At 35.5% G+C, this 15,054-nt stretch overlaps 1 protein-coding gene and 1 pseudogene across 7 annotated transcripts in view; one reads left to right on the top strand and one right to left on the bottom strand.

The window, feature by feature from the left end:
• The window catches only part of LOC120781558 (protein abrupt-like), a 259,465-nt gene that overhangs the window by 76,757 nt on the left and 167,654 nt on the right, over positions 1 to 15,054 (bottom strand). The gene's annotated exons all lie outside the window — the stretch shown is intronic.
• On the top strand, positions 5,152 to 6,341 carry LOC120781560 (annotated as a pseudogene).

Raw genomic sequence — 15,054 nt, 5'->3', positions numbered from 1 at the left:
TTTTGACCCCTAGAGGGATAAGAGCAAAATGGAACGAGACTAACATGACCAAGGAAGTCTGTAGAGGTATTTCTCAAGGTGGAATGCTATCCCCGCTTCTATTGACATTAGCGTTGAATAAACTGCGAAGGAACTTGGAAGGCAAAGCCCCTTAGAAAGTGGCATATGCAGATGATGTAGGTTAAAGCTAATAAGTTCTTGTATACTATGTACATTAGGATGTTTTTTTTTCTATTAATTTTATTCAATCCCGTCATGAAATTTCCTTGGAAATACCCTAAAAAAATTCCAGGAAAATTTTAGCCCTTAATATTAACATTAAGAACTGGACCAAAGCATGTAAAAATTTTCCATTGAAAATACACTACAGTCGTGATTTTTTATCTTTAAATTCCTACAGCTCAAAGGTATTTTATGGCATCGCTTTGACTTTAGACGCATATTTCTCAGAATCGGTCACTCTACAAAAGTGCCCAGTGCAATAAAGTCGTAACTCACACCGGCGAAGTAGTATGTGGCTCTAAACCCGATTTTTTCACGAATTTCCCTTTTTTTGTATATGTCTCGTAAATGACAAGAGCTATAGAAAAATGTACATGACAAATTTGTAATAAACTTTATTTGTTAAAAAAGTTCAAAATCGCTATCATTAATACTTCTCGAGATATTCGGCTTTTTAAGTAAGGCTTTATAGAATTTTTATAGATGGTATGTATTAAAAAATCTATGAAAATTGCATACAGCCTTACTTTAAAAGCCGAATATCTCGAAAAGTATTAATGATAGCGATTTTGACCTCGAACCTCGAAATTTTCACATGCCTTGGTCCAGTTCTTAATGTTAATATTAAGGGAAAAAATTTTCAGGGAATTTTTTATGATATTTCCAAGGAAATTTCGCGTCGGGATTGAAAAAAATTATTAGTTAAAAAAAACACCATAAAGTATGTACATATATGCAAGTTGTTAGATTATTTTAAGTCTAATATACAATATATTTCGGTGAGGAACTTGCGCCAAAAATTAAAGTTGAAGAAGAAATCGTCAACGGAATTTTAGTTGGGAAAGAACTTCGTCGCGGAAAGTTAAACTCGATCGCCAATTCGTTTGTCACGTTTTATAAAGAAATATTAATTAAAATGGCAAATGTAAGGAAGTGCCGCGTTTGCGAGTGTAAGACAGAATCTGTCTAGAAGTGGGTGGAAAATTTGCGGATCCCATCAACGCATTATTTACCCACTCACAACGCATTTATTTGCATTTAGCACATCGAACAAAGTGCAGTGGCTGTGAAAAAGTTGAAAGCGCATGTTGTACCCACCCTCAAGCTTGGTTATATGCGTGCAAACACATCGAAAACGTCTTCGATAAGCTTAATTAAAAATAATTAATTAATTTTCTTTTACTATAAATGAGATATGAATTATCGTATTTTGAAATAGAAACAAATTGGGAACAGTGGGTTAAATTTGAATCAAATTATATATACGTATTGGAATTTCGTCGTTTCCTATTTACTCACATATACAAAAAAGTATCCAAATTCAAACTATTGCCTGGGGTTTTCCCCTGTTTAAGATTAGGTTCAGCATTAAGTCATAGTCATCTAGTGCTGACTCTGGGTGTGCCCGACCGTCACCACCACTTATGGCCGTCCTGATGTAACAGTCAATTTTAGAGAAAAATAGATTAGGATTAGAACCCCTAAATAACAACGGAGGCTGTGCATTAGATAGTCGTGAACGATTTGCTCGATCGGTACGTTTTTATCAAAATACTGAGCTTAAATTGAATAAAAATATCGAAGAGTTATTAAATATTTAGAAAAAAGTATCAAGACCTTAGGAAATGTGCAATAGTTGCAGATGTAAATTCAAGCTCTGATGCTGTAACATTCGCTAGGATGATCGTCACGAAGCGCACTGTTTTCAGTGACAATGAAAAAACATTGGCACAGAACATTAAATACATGTCCAATTAAACCATATAATTTTATGCGTGACGATTTTGGTTTCGCTTTACTAAGCAATAGATTTCTTTTGCAATGGCGCCCCATTAGGTTAGACCATCGTGAAATTAATTTAGTTAGTAAGTGTTGTTTTTCATGATAAAAGCGTTTAATTTCAATTGGAAATATGGTCTTTTCAAATATTTCCACAAATGGACTTTCTACATTCAAACTGTAAGAAATTTTGAATAAAAACATCGCAGCTCTAAAGTAAATTTGTCTAAACGTAACGGCTTTAGTTTGTGATCGAGGGGCCTCAAATACTCTTAAATTCTTTTAGAATTTCTGAAGAAAACGCCTTTTATTTGCACGAAGGTTTACGGACATATTGTTTATATTACAATTGCCATTTTTTTTAAGTCTGTTCGTAATACATTAAGGAAAAACGATCTTTCTACTCCAAATGGAATAGCCAGCTTTAAAGTTATAAAAAAACTTTACTCTATCGGACAGAGCAATACATGTTACAAAATAGGTCCAAAACTAACAAAGGCTTACGATTATCCTAGCATTTTTGAAAAAATCTCCCTGAAACGTGAAACCCAAATTCTGAGCAATTCGGTCGTGGCTGGCATAGAAATGACCTATAGCCAAAGTCTATTCGGCTCAGTTAAAAAATGAATGATCTCTTCGACGATCTAGACTGCAAAAATATTGTTTCAAAAAACCCATTACAATATCCGCTGTTAAAGAATGACTCAAGGAAAGTTCAACGCCTCTATAATTATATAAAGTTTTTAAAATAATTAAACTTCCAAGATTTTTTATAATGAATATACAATGAAATAGAATATATTGTAGGTCGTTTAATTTCCATGAAAATTTTAAGGCAAAATTTTCAAGAAAGTTGTGAGGATGATGACGACATAAATTCAGATTGGAACCTAACCCCCAAATATCGTCATCTAGATGTACAGGAAAACGAACACGAATCTGAGCAACTCGACCTGGAATCTTTTACTATTCCAGACGAAAATTTTGTTTTCGGTATTGCACAGGCTTTATTATGGTACAGTAGACGCTCACAAATTAGAACTCTCAGAAATTAGAACATCCAGAAATTAGAACCAGAGTTTTTAATGCACTGGACGCTCTGAAATTAGAACTTGAAGTTCTAATTTCTGAGCGATTTTTTTTTTTAATTTTAAACACAAGGGAATTCCCATTTTTTGTTGCATTGAACGCTCTGAAATTAGAACTTGAGGTTCTAATTTCTTAAACTTGAGGTTCTAATTTCTGAGAGTTTTTTTTTTTTTTTAATTTTTAATGGGAATTCCCTTTCCCATTTTTGGTTTTTATTTCACTGAACAAAGGTAAAAGAGAAAGGGGAATCCCCAAGTTATATATTTAATTCCTTTTTAGTTTTTGTCTTGCAATATTTTTGGTGTTTTTGTCATTGCTATGAGAAATTTGATACACGTGGACATAATTTGCTAGAATCTACCGAAAAATAAAAATAACTTACTAAAAATGTCAAATAAGCGTAAAAAAACACTTTATCTTTAGAAACCAAAGTAAAGATATTGGAAAAGCTGGACAAAGGAGTTCAAGGGAATCGTCTAGCGCTAGATTTCAGTGTGAACAAATCTGCCATCAGCTATATCAAGTCAAATAGATCATCTATATTAAATGCTGTTTCCAATACTTATCAGGAAGCATCAAATAAAACTATGCATAGTGCCGAATATCCGAAAATGGAAAGTCGTCTTTATGAGTAGTTTTTAAAACAACGCGAATGGAAGTGTGCATTGACAGGAACAATATTAAAGAAAAAAGCTAAACAAATTTTTGGTGAAGAATACCCCGACAAAAATAAAAATGCATTCCGAGCAAGCGATGGATGGTTTACTAAATTTAAAAAGCGACACGGCATTCGTTTTTTAAAAATTGGTGGCGAGATTCTTTCTAGTGATATTGCCTCGATCACTCCATTTACTAACAGATTCCATGCAAAAGTCACTGAGATGGAGTTAAAGGAGTCACAATTATATAATGTGGACGAAACCGGATTACTTTAACGTTACCTACCAGATAAAACATACGAGTATGTCTCTGCTTCTGAAAAAAGTGCGCCTGGATACAAAATTCAAAAAGAACGAATTTCCATTTTACTTGGTTCAAATGCTGATAGCTCTCACAAATTAGTGCCCTCGGTTATTGGAAAAACCAAAAATCCCAGGAGCTTCCAAAAATGCTTGGATGACGTCTCGGATCTTTCATGATTGGTTTCACAAGATATTTATTAATGAAGTAAGAGAAAATAATTTTGCATTTAATTTCTTTAATTTTAAAATATTTTTCTGTTTACAGGTCATCCAGTTTTCTCAAAAAAATAAGTTGCCTCTTTTGCTTATTGATAACGGCTCAGCGCATGCACTAATTGAGCATCTTCAAAGCAAAGATGGCAACATAGTTGCATATTTCTTGCCGCCAAATGTGACAGCAGCTGTGCAACCAATGGATCAAAATCCCATAAAGTTAACAAAACTTGTTTACAGAAGTAAGTTACTTGCTGAAATAATAGCTGAAGGTACACTGAATAGTCTGTTGAAATCCCATTCCATCCGAAAGGCAATAATATTTCTGTAACAAGCTTGGGATGAGATAGCGCAAACAGTGATGAGGAATTCTTTGTCAAAGTTGTTAAATTGGGACTCGACCAATACGACAGCGATGATGATGTGCCACTCACGGTAGAGGAGGAGTAAGGTCACTATCAGCTGATGTTATGTAAACAAAGGCACAGCTGAGAGGTGCCACTGTAGAAACGTCAAGTGTAGTCCGGGGTTGAGTTTCTATTGGAATCCAAGATGGCCGACTTTAACCAAGATGGTCGACTTTTAACCGGAAAATGGATGCATTGTGTTATTTTCTTAAAATTTATGGAAAAGTTGTCCCACAAATATTGGTTATATATAAAAGTTTAATATATTAATTTTCAAAAGAAAATCGCTTTATTTTAATATATAATCTTAAAGATGAGAACAATATGATCAAATACATGAAAAATTAAGTTTTTTATTTATTTTTATAAATAACTGAGGGAAGTTAATAAATGTTCACTACAGAAAAATGTTACGAGCAAATAAGCAACCATGCGGAATAGTGCGGTCCAGATTGTGCTCATTCACAGTCATATTTACATTTTTGCCATCGTAACGAAGGTTTTTGCAAGACAATTTGTTTGAGTTTATTTCATGGTTAAATGCTTTACGATGGTTTATTTAGTTATTTGAATCTGGAAGAAGTGTGCAAATTTCCCTTGAGACGATAAATAACAGATCGGGTTGGGATTTTATTCCAATAAAAGTACGGAATAACTAAACATGGCCTCGTTAATATTGCTGCGTAATGGGTCAGGTGCTGTTCCAATTTTATGATTTAAGAGATGTAAAAGCGATACGCGATGCTGTGAAGTACTCAAATGTATTTATGAACTTAGTTGGTCGTGAATTCGAGACAAAATTTTAAATTCAATGACGTGCTTGTGGAAGGTGCACGTCGCATTGCTAGGTAAGCTAAAATTAAACTTTATTTCAAAAGATTTACGATGTAATTTTTATTTTAGAACGTTTGATTATTTGTCTGCTTTAAACGCTAGTCCCAAACCAATGAGCTTTGAGTTTGAGGGTGGAAGTAACTTTTTGAAGAGCAAATCCTCCGGTGAGCACATTCGGATGTTGTACGAGCTATTGTCAATTGCGCTTAGGATACCGATACTGCTGGTCAGCTTTATCAAACTGTTGTGTAGGTTTTGAGCAAAATTGAATTTACATACATACTTTCTAATATGCTAAACACCCACCTTGCAGACCAAATCGTAACCAGTTGAGCGAATTAATTGACTGGTTTCATCGTGTTATGCGCAAACATGAAAAATGGTGGGGATACTGTCTTTAAGACATGTGTTGCGATCTTACCTTCTTATTGAAAGCCAACTTCACTGAGCTTACTGTCCTGAACAACCTATTGGTGAGCTACATACGGAACGTGTCGATCGCGAATGTATTACCGATGTCGTTCCCTCCGACATACCGTGGTTGAAGAATTTTGGTATACAATTGACCTCCATGGAAGAGCAAGTACCATGGGAATTGTGACCATATCGTGCTGCGCAATATTATGATGCCGAATTGGGAGAGTGGGGGAACCAGCTCCACCAAAACCGATAGAACATCGGGAAGATCTCAACTCACTCATCAAATGAAAGTTGGCAGCGTTGGTGACCAAGCAGCGATTTGAAAAAGAAACATTTGCATCTACGCGAATTACAATTCGTCTTTACATCTAGTGAATTATGGTCGATTATGAATGGTGTGGAAGTTGATATTTAATCTTAAAAAAAAACAAATAAATGTAATTTGGCTAATAATGAACCGCTATTAAAAATTAAGGAATTTGAGTTGTATTTTTAATTGGGCCAAACAAGTTATTATCGATTTGAATAATTTCAAACGGAATATATTTCGAACAATCATTTATTCTTTTAAATACTATGCCAGTATTGCTACAGAGCATGGCAAAATAGTGTTGCGTAAGCTAATTTAAACTACTTTTTACTACTATATACATAGATATTGCAAATTCAAAAAATAATTTCTTTAAGAATCCTTTTTATTTAAAAAATTAGCTTAGAACTAAAAAATAATGTGGTAAATGTGTTAGGATAATCAAACACTCCATTTGGGAACGAGTAGGATTCCTGATCGCGGGCATATAGCTAAATTCTGACATATAAACGTATATGTAGTTTGTGATTACAAAAATTTATACTTAAAATTCAGAAACATGGCTATTATAATTATCTCTTGATTTATCTTACAGTAAAAAATTGTGTTTTACTGTTCAGACGAATTATTATGATATGGAATACCAAATTTTTCCACAATAGTTATCTCTATTGGTACACTCATTATCAAAAATAATTTTCAATTTGTGCATGAATAAATTAACTACAACGCTTAAAAATATGTATATAGCATATTTATTTATATCAAGAGGATATAATTAAATCTTTTGATAACAGCATTAAACTTTATTCTATAACAAAAATTAAAAATAGTATTTATACATGTGCAAATATAGTACTATAAATTTATAATTTTATATTATAGCATTTTCGCTTTCTGCAACCCGTTTTGACCTCTCGCCACCCTTATTCACCAGAGGTGGCCATGATGTTTTATTGTGAACGTACACTTGAGGGGTAGGTTAAGGACTGTGAATGGCTCTTTTTTCTATTGTGAATGGGAATTTCCCTACTCCTCTATACCATGGTGCCACTAGCACAGTTGCTTAACAAAAATGAGGACTGCAATGAAGCTCTCCAAATAAATCAAACTCTTTTAGCATAAATTGATACAAACAGTTTCATGTGTATTGATGACATCGAGTAATGGAATGAAGATGAGTTTGAAGACGGAACTGGTTATGACCTAAGTAGCGGTGCTGAATTTTCTGATAGCAGTGAAGATGACGTTGTTGACGACACACCAGTTATTTCAAATGCTATAGCTATTGAAAGCGTTAACAATTTAATAAATTGGTGCAACAAGAGTGAATTGTCTTCCAATAAGCACATGGCCAATCTTTTGGCCCTCCGTAACGATATTGTTATATCGGATTTAAAGAAACCAAAAAAACAAACAAATATTACTGATTATATGTCAAACAAAAATTAATTTTGAACTGAGCCCTTATCCAAAATTTTTAATTAATTTCTGAAATTTTAAGTTGTTTTTTTCATAATTGTTATGTAATGGACTGAATTATTATGTTTTTAAATAAAATAAGAAAAAAAATGTTTTTATATAGTTTCTGGAAGTGGCTTGACTCTTAGTTTTATTATTTACGTTCAGAAATTAGAACATTTCGGAAATTAGAACTACGCCAAAAACAAAGTGGTTCTAATTTCCGAGCGTCTACTGTATAACCAGAAAATCCATTTCGAAAAATATACTAAGGCAATGACGAAGACACAGAGGGATTTATCACTGTATTCGGAGGCCCTAATCAGAGCGAAAAATTATAAGTGTGACAAATCGGCGTCAATCCAAGTGATAGGGTTTGTGAAGAGTGTCGGCTACATATGATGTGGTACGTCAAGCTCTTCAACAAATACTTCAACTAGTTTCAAAAACTAACGAGCGGTGAGTAACTTAAAAACAAATTACATATAAATTAATAATAATCTTTATACATATATGATATATAATTAATTCCTTTATATTTTAGCTTCCAAATAAACTATGTGATTTTTTCGACTAGAGAGGCATGGGCCTGAGAGAAGATTTCTCGCTTCCTCGTTCACATGTGCATTAAGGCTTTTGTAGTGAGCATCTGCCTGACTCCTTATTTCTTCGAAACTTTCACCCTTAGGTCTCGATGAATATCAGCCTTTCTGCTGTACCATACTGGCTTGACTATTTGTTTATAAAGAAGTTATTTGTTGTGTATGGACAGGTTTGACCTTGGCCCAATTAGCCATTTCATTTTCGAAAATTTCAGACTAAGTGCAATCCTTTTCTATTTTAACATGCTCTTTCCAACGTAATTAGCATCGAGCGTAATGCCAAGATGTTTGGCCGTTTTTTCATTTGGTATGCATTCATCTAGAATACTTATAGGTTGATAAGCGATTTTTTAAGCTATGGCATAGCTTCTATCTCGGAACTTGAGCGCGGAGACCGAATCCAGAAATTCCGTAACCAAAAAAACCTCACGCTCCACGACACATGCATATGTACATACTATGTACATATACGTATATATGAGTGTATGAACATGCAGATTAATGCGCGCACATGTAATATGTATAAGTGATAAAATCATGGTTTGATTTTCTGAACGCGCACATGCGTATACATATGAGCAAATAATAAGATTAATAGGGGAATGTTGGGCACGGGGGAATCCCGGGCCAGCGCGATATTTTTTTCCCTAGTATAGGTTGACAGCTGCAACCAACTGTCATCGGCTCGTCTCATACTAAGCTCAGTTTCTATATAGCACTCGAGCTGTGAACACGTGTTATAACCTCTCTGCGACAACAAAAAGAAATTCGACACTCCGAAAGTTTTTTTTCAACTCTGTGTACAGTTGATTTTTTTCACATTTTCCAATAAATTTATCCAGGTAAATATGTTTATAACATTAGTTGAGCCTTTAGCCCTCGACACACAAAAGAAATTTTGCACGAATTTACATTGTGTTCATTATCCACCGCCATTTTGCAAATATGAGCGTTTGGGGAATCTCGGGAATCTTTTACATTTGACATGCTAACTTCATATATTTGACGTGTATAAGTGATTTTTCGTGCAGAATTTCAACAATACAATAGTTTTTCAACATTTCCTTATAGTTTCGTGCTCTGAAAAATTTTTTTTAGTCATTATGCCGCGGTACTATCCCAAACAAGAGAAAATGTTGATTTCGACAACATTTTGGAGGCGATCAAGTCGGTGAAAATACATCACAACAGCGTTCGACAATCTGCGACGGCACACAAAATTCCGAGGACCAACCTGATGCGTTATATTGCAGCATTTGATGGTGCGAGCATCGACGTTACTACTGCCAATGCCGATGTAATGAAGAATTTGCTGGCTGAAAGCACGACGATGGGCACAAAAACAGTGAGTTCTGCTGGTTTCTTTCTTTTTCTTTCATCGAATAATAAATAATTTTTTTTTTTTTCAGATCTTCAACATCGAACAAGAGAAGGCGCTGATAAGCTACATTCTCCAGGCCAGCGACATCAACTATGGAATTAGTTTGATGGAGCTTCGTATGCTCGCGTATGAATTTGCTCGGAAAGTTGGCGCGTCGTATCCGGATCCATGGAACGACAATCAACAGGCGAGTAAGGATTGGCAGTTTGCGTTCATGAAACGCCACAAAAATTTGTCACTGCGAACACCAGAGCAAGTAAGCCAGAGCCGTGTGAAGCGATTCAACAAAGAGAATGTCGATGCATTCTTTGCCAACCTTTCATCTGTTCTCGGTAAGACGCCGTTTGAACCTCACCAAATATGGAACATGGATGAAACCGGGTGCCCGACCGCGCCAATCAGACCTGTCAAAACCATCGCGCGCAAAGGACAAAAGCAGGTCGGCTCATCAACATCTGCCGTCAGCGCTAGTGGCCAGTCTATACCGCCATTCTTCCTCTTTCCCCGAGTCAACATGAAAGAGATTTTTATGACTCATGCGAGTCATGGCGCTGTTGGTGTTGCGAACGGTTCTGGTTACATGAACTCTGACGTATTCCCTCAATTCATGCGTCATTTATTCAAGCACACCGGTGCTAATGCCGATTCGCCAACCATGTTGCTGCTGGACAACCACGGTTCGCGTTTATCGATCGAGGCGATAGATTTGGCGTTGGATCATGGCATCACGTTGCTGTCTTTTCCGCCGAAATGCACGCACAAAATGCAGCCGCTAGATGTTGCGGTATTTGCACCATTTAAAGGCATGATGACCGTGAAGCATGATGCATGGAAAAAGTCCAACATTGGTGTCACTTTCGATCTGCATCATGTGCCGCTCCTTGTCGATCAGTGCCTCGATGTTATGTTAACGCCGAAAACCATCAAATCCGGCTTCCGAACAACTGGCATCTACCCGTTCAACCCGCAAATTTTCACTGAAGTTGACTTTGTCGCTTCGGAACTGAGCGGCGAAAATTTGTTCGGTGACGAAGAGAAAGGCGCCGAGAATCAACGTCGAGTTCTTGCCTCTGGTGATGCCATTGTGACTGCTGCGAATGAGGAGGTGTCAACGTCGGTGGCATCGACAAGTGCCCCAGCTTCAACAAGTGGTGCTGCATCATCGTCGTTGTCTCTTGTTTCGGCTCCACAGCTCCGTGATGCATTGAAATCGGTTGGCCCGTTGAAATTGGGCACACCTGCGCCGAAATCAAAACGTGGCCGCAAGACAATGGAGTCAACGATTTTGACATCGCCTGAGGTTGTCGCAGATCTGCGTGACAAGGCCAAAAAAAAGCGGCAAAAATTGACGAAGGCAGCCGGTGAACCAGCAGCCAAGAAGCTAAAAGACCATGGCAAATCGAAGACGCCACGGAAGAGAAGCCCGTCTCCGACCGAAACCGACATCGAAGAGGACTTCGATTTTTGCACGATTTGCAAGAAAAAGATGCCGAAGCACGAGAATCGTCAAAACACGGCCCATTGCATCGTTTGTGATCGAGAGGTTCACTTGAAATGTGCCGGACCGAACCCGAACACTTACACCTGCATCCACTGCGAGTCGGAATAATTTTTTTCGCTAATTCCTATTTTTCTTATTATTTATGAATCTCTCTTTCATTTCCATTGATAAATAAACGTTTTTCATCGGTAACAATCATGTTCTAATCGATTTACAGACTGGCCCGACATTCCCCATTCAAAATCGCAAAATCAGGTTTTTTGCGCCAATGGCTATAACTTTTAAATTTTTGTAGAATTTTATCAAACCAATGTTATCAAAAGGAAGGTTACGACTCGCACTACAAATCCATGCTTTGGAATTTTCACAAAAAATAACTTTTATGTGACTTTTTAACCGAAATCAAAACGTGGCCCAACATTCCCCTATGATAGCCGATATATATACACTAATGAGACAAGCTAATGTTGCATTTCACAAGTGTTGACAAAAATAGTTAATGGAGATGTACTAGATGAGCATGAGTTTCAACTTATTGAATCGAGATTTTTCAAAAAAGGGGATGTTGCTACATTATGTCCTAATGGAGTTCGTTTATTTTTTAAAAATGAAGATGTTGCCGCCTATAACAATTTAATTTTGAGCCAATGTGAAAACAAAGTTCTTTCAATGTCCGTAGACGTCATTATTGGCGCTAAATGGGCTGAGCAAGAAGCTAATTTTAAACTTAAATTACATAAAAAATCTGTTATTGACCCTGGAGGACTGCCTTATCACATTACTTTTGTCGTTGGAAAGCATTATGTTATTACAACTAACATCTACGTTTCTGATGGTTTGTGCAATGGTACTGTTGGGAAATTGGTGCATCTAGAATTTGATGAAAGTAACACATTAATAAGAGTTTGCCTGGAATTTTGTGGTTCAGATAAAGTGGGTAGGAAAAAAAGGCATAAAGCAGCCGCTCTAGCAGTGCGAAACAGAGTTGGCAATCTCGCTGTTCCCATTGAATTACGAACAGCAAATATTTCATTAACATCGGATAGAAAATGTATAGCCAAACGCAAACATTTTCCATTAACTTCAGTTCTTGCTCTAACTATACATAAGTCACAAGGTGGAACTTTTGACGAAATAGTATATGAGTATAGTAAAGCACATTCTCAGGAACTCGTTTATGTTGCGCTCTCTCGGGTGACTGATTGAAAAATTGTATATCACGACAAAAAACGCTAATTCTACATTCAAGTTTTATCATAATCGAAAGCAAGCTGCATCGACTGCATTTTTATTGCAAGAATTCAAGCTCAGCTCAAAATGTATAAGATTTCATCAGTAATAGAAACGGCATTTCAATAATGACTTTCAACTGCCAAAGTCTAAATAGTTATAAATACGATTTACAAGATTCAGTTACGAGACAAACAAATGTGTTACTTCTTACCGAAACTTGCATGACGCATGATAATCCGATTGAAATACCTAATTTTAATTGTATTGTTCAGTTCAACCCAGATACTGTATCAAAAGGTGGTGTAGCTATTTACCAAAATGAAAATGATATTACTAATATTATGACTCCGAATATTGAAATAAATATTGCACACGTTAGCGATGTTAATGTTAGGCGCTCAGTTGCTGGGAGATATTTGTGCGTGCTTATGCAAACTTAGAAATGGCCTACAAATAGTTATGGTAGAAATTTACATTTCTCCGAATCCAAATTGGACGAGGTAGAGCATTTTATTCATCGCACTTTACTGGAGTACACTGAAGAAGGGTCGAATATACTTGGTACAAATGGTAATAAATTTCCACTTATCTTGGCTGGCGATTTCAACATTAACTTCGCTGATAAAAAATCAGAGCGGTTGACAACTTTTCTATCAAAAACATTGAATTTGAAAATGAATAATGATCCACAAGAGTCCACAACAAAATATGGGACCACCATTGACGCGGTATTTTCTAGATATTTAGAGGATATTAAGTCGCAAACTTATGTTTCTTATTTCAGTTATCATAAATCTATAGTTTCAATGATAAATATTCCTGAATAACCAACAGCTACTGTAAGATAATAAAACCCACATGTATTGTAAAATAATAAAAATATTTTAAACTTTTTATATATTTAATAGAATTTGTTTTCTTATCGGTCACCACGCTCAAAAAGTGTAACTTGAATTAATATCAAAGAAAAAGAAATACTGCATGAATAAAATAAATAAATAATTATAATTGCATAAGTTGATACAAAATGCTATGCAACAGCTTTACCGCGGTAGTCCCCGAGTGCCACACGTCTTTTTTTGTTTGTAAAGTTCACATGAACCGATTTGCCACTATTTAGTTTTATTATCCATTTTTTATTCCAACTTACTAAAGAGTTGATTGCATGTTGCAGGTTTAGCGCAGCTTTTTCTGCTGTTTTTACGACGCGTAGTATTGCGGTGTCAACAGCAAAAGTGGCTGTCATACTGTTTAGAGCTAACGGTAAGTCTCTTGGATACAGAATATGTAAAAGTGGACCTAAGATACTTCCCTGAGGAACTCCTGCTTCAATTTCTTTTAGTTTGGAGAATTCATTTCCTTATTTTGCGTGGAAAACTCTCACACTGATATACGATTCTAGAAGAGCACAATATTCAATCGGAATACATGATTTTAGTTTTTGCATAAGGCCTTCGTGCCACAACTTGTTGAACGCTTGCGCAACGTCAAGGAGGACAGCTGAGCATACGTTTCCCTTCTCCAGAGATTTTTCTATTTCGGATGTTATTCTATAAATTTGTTCTATTGTTGAATGCTTGTTTCTACAACCGAACTGATGTGATGGGATTAATAGTTTTTTTTTCGATTATAGATTTTAACCTGTGATAAATTAATTTTTCAAAAAGTTTTGAGATCCTTTACTGGCTTAGAAACCATAACAACTTCGGCAACTTTCGAAAGGCTTGGAAAATGTGTCAGACAGATTGCTGTATTGAAAAGACAGGTCAGTAAGTGTTTAAATAACATTGAACATGCTTACTTATCAGCAAAGCCGAAATTCTACTAAATATACAGGGGTGTTGTGGAATCCAAAACAGAATTGCAAACCAATTCTGATTTTCATTGGTTTCACAGAATCTGATGGGATTTTCGTCTTTTCGAACATACACAAAACCAATATTCGAATCAGCTGTGTACTAATGTGACAAAACTTGCAAATGAAAACATTTGGTAGCAATCCTATTAAAGTTTTTAATGAGTTCTGAATTAAAGAAAGAGTTTAAGAGATAACATTTATCGAATGAATAAAGACGCATTTGGGTGTTAAATTACATTAATTACGTTTTGTAAATCTAACATCTTTAAATATCCGGATTTTTTTCCAAAAACTCAAGAATTAAGACATTTCGTGTTTTATACTTATGTTTCCCCTATAGAAATAAAGATAAATTACTTCGAAATAATAAAATGTCTTGATTTCTTAACTTACATTTCAAATCTGTGAGCGAATATCTTCTTGCTTTTTTTCTGATAGCAAAACCGATAAAATTGGTTTCCGTGACACCCAAATCCGATACAAATTCTGTTTCGAATATCAAACCAATAATATCTGAATTCATGACACCTACTACGTTTTTTGATCGGTTTCAATTCTGATTCCGACAACTATCAGATTCCACAACACCCCTGATAAATATCTGTTTATATATTAATATACATATATACATACATATGTACATAAACATACTCATGCATTTACATGCAATGCGCATCAAATAATAATAAAAATGGATGGGTAAAGACAAGTCATAAAGTTACAGATCAGATAACATTAAAGACACACCCACATACACGTATTAAATTGTACACTTGAAAACA

The sequence above is a fragment of the Bactrocera tryoni genome, unplaced genomic scaffold, assembly GCF_016617805.1.
Source record: "Bactrocera tryoni isolate S06 unplaced genomic scaffold, CSIRO_BtryS06_freeze2 scaffold_7, whole genome shotgun sequence".
In the NCBI taxonomy this organism is placed as follows: Eukaryota; Metazoa; Arthropoda; class Insecta; order Diptera; family Tephritidae; genus Bactrocera; species Bactrocera tryoni.
This window is presented reverse-complemented; position numbering and strand designations above follow the sequence as displayed.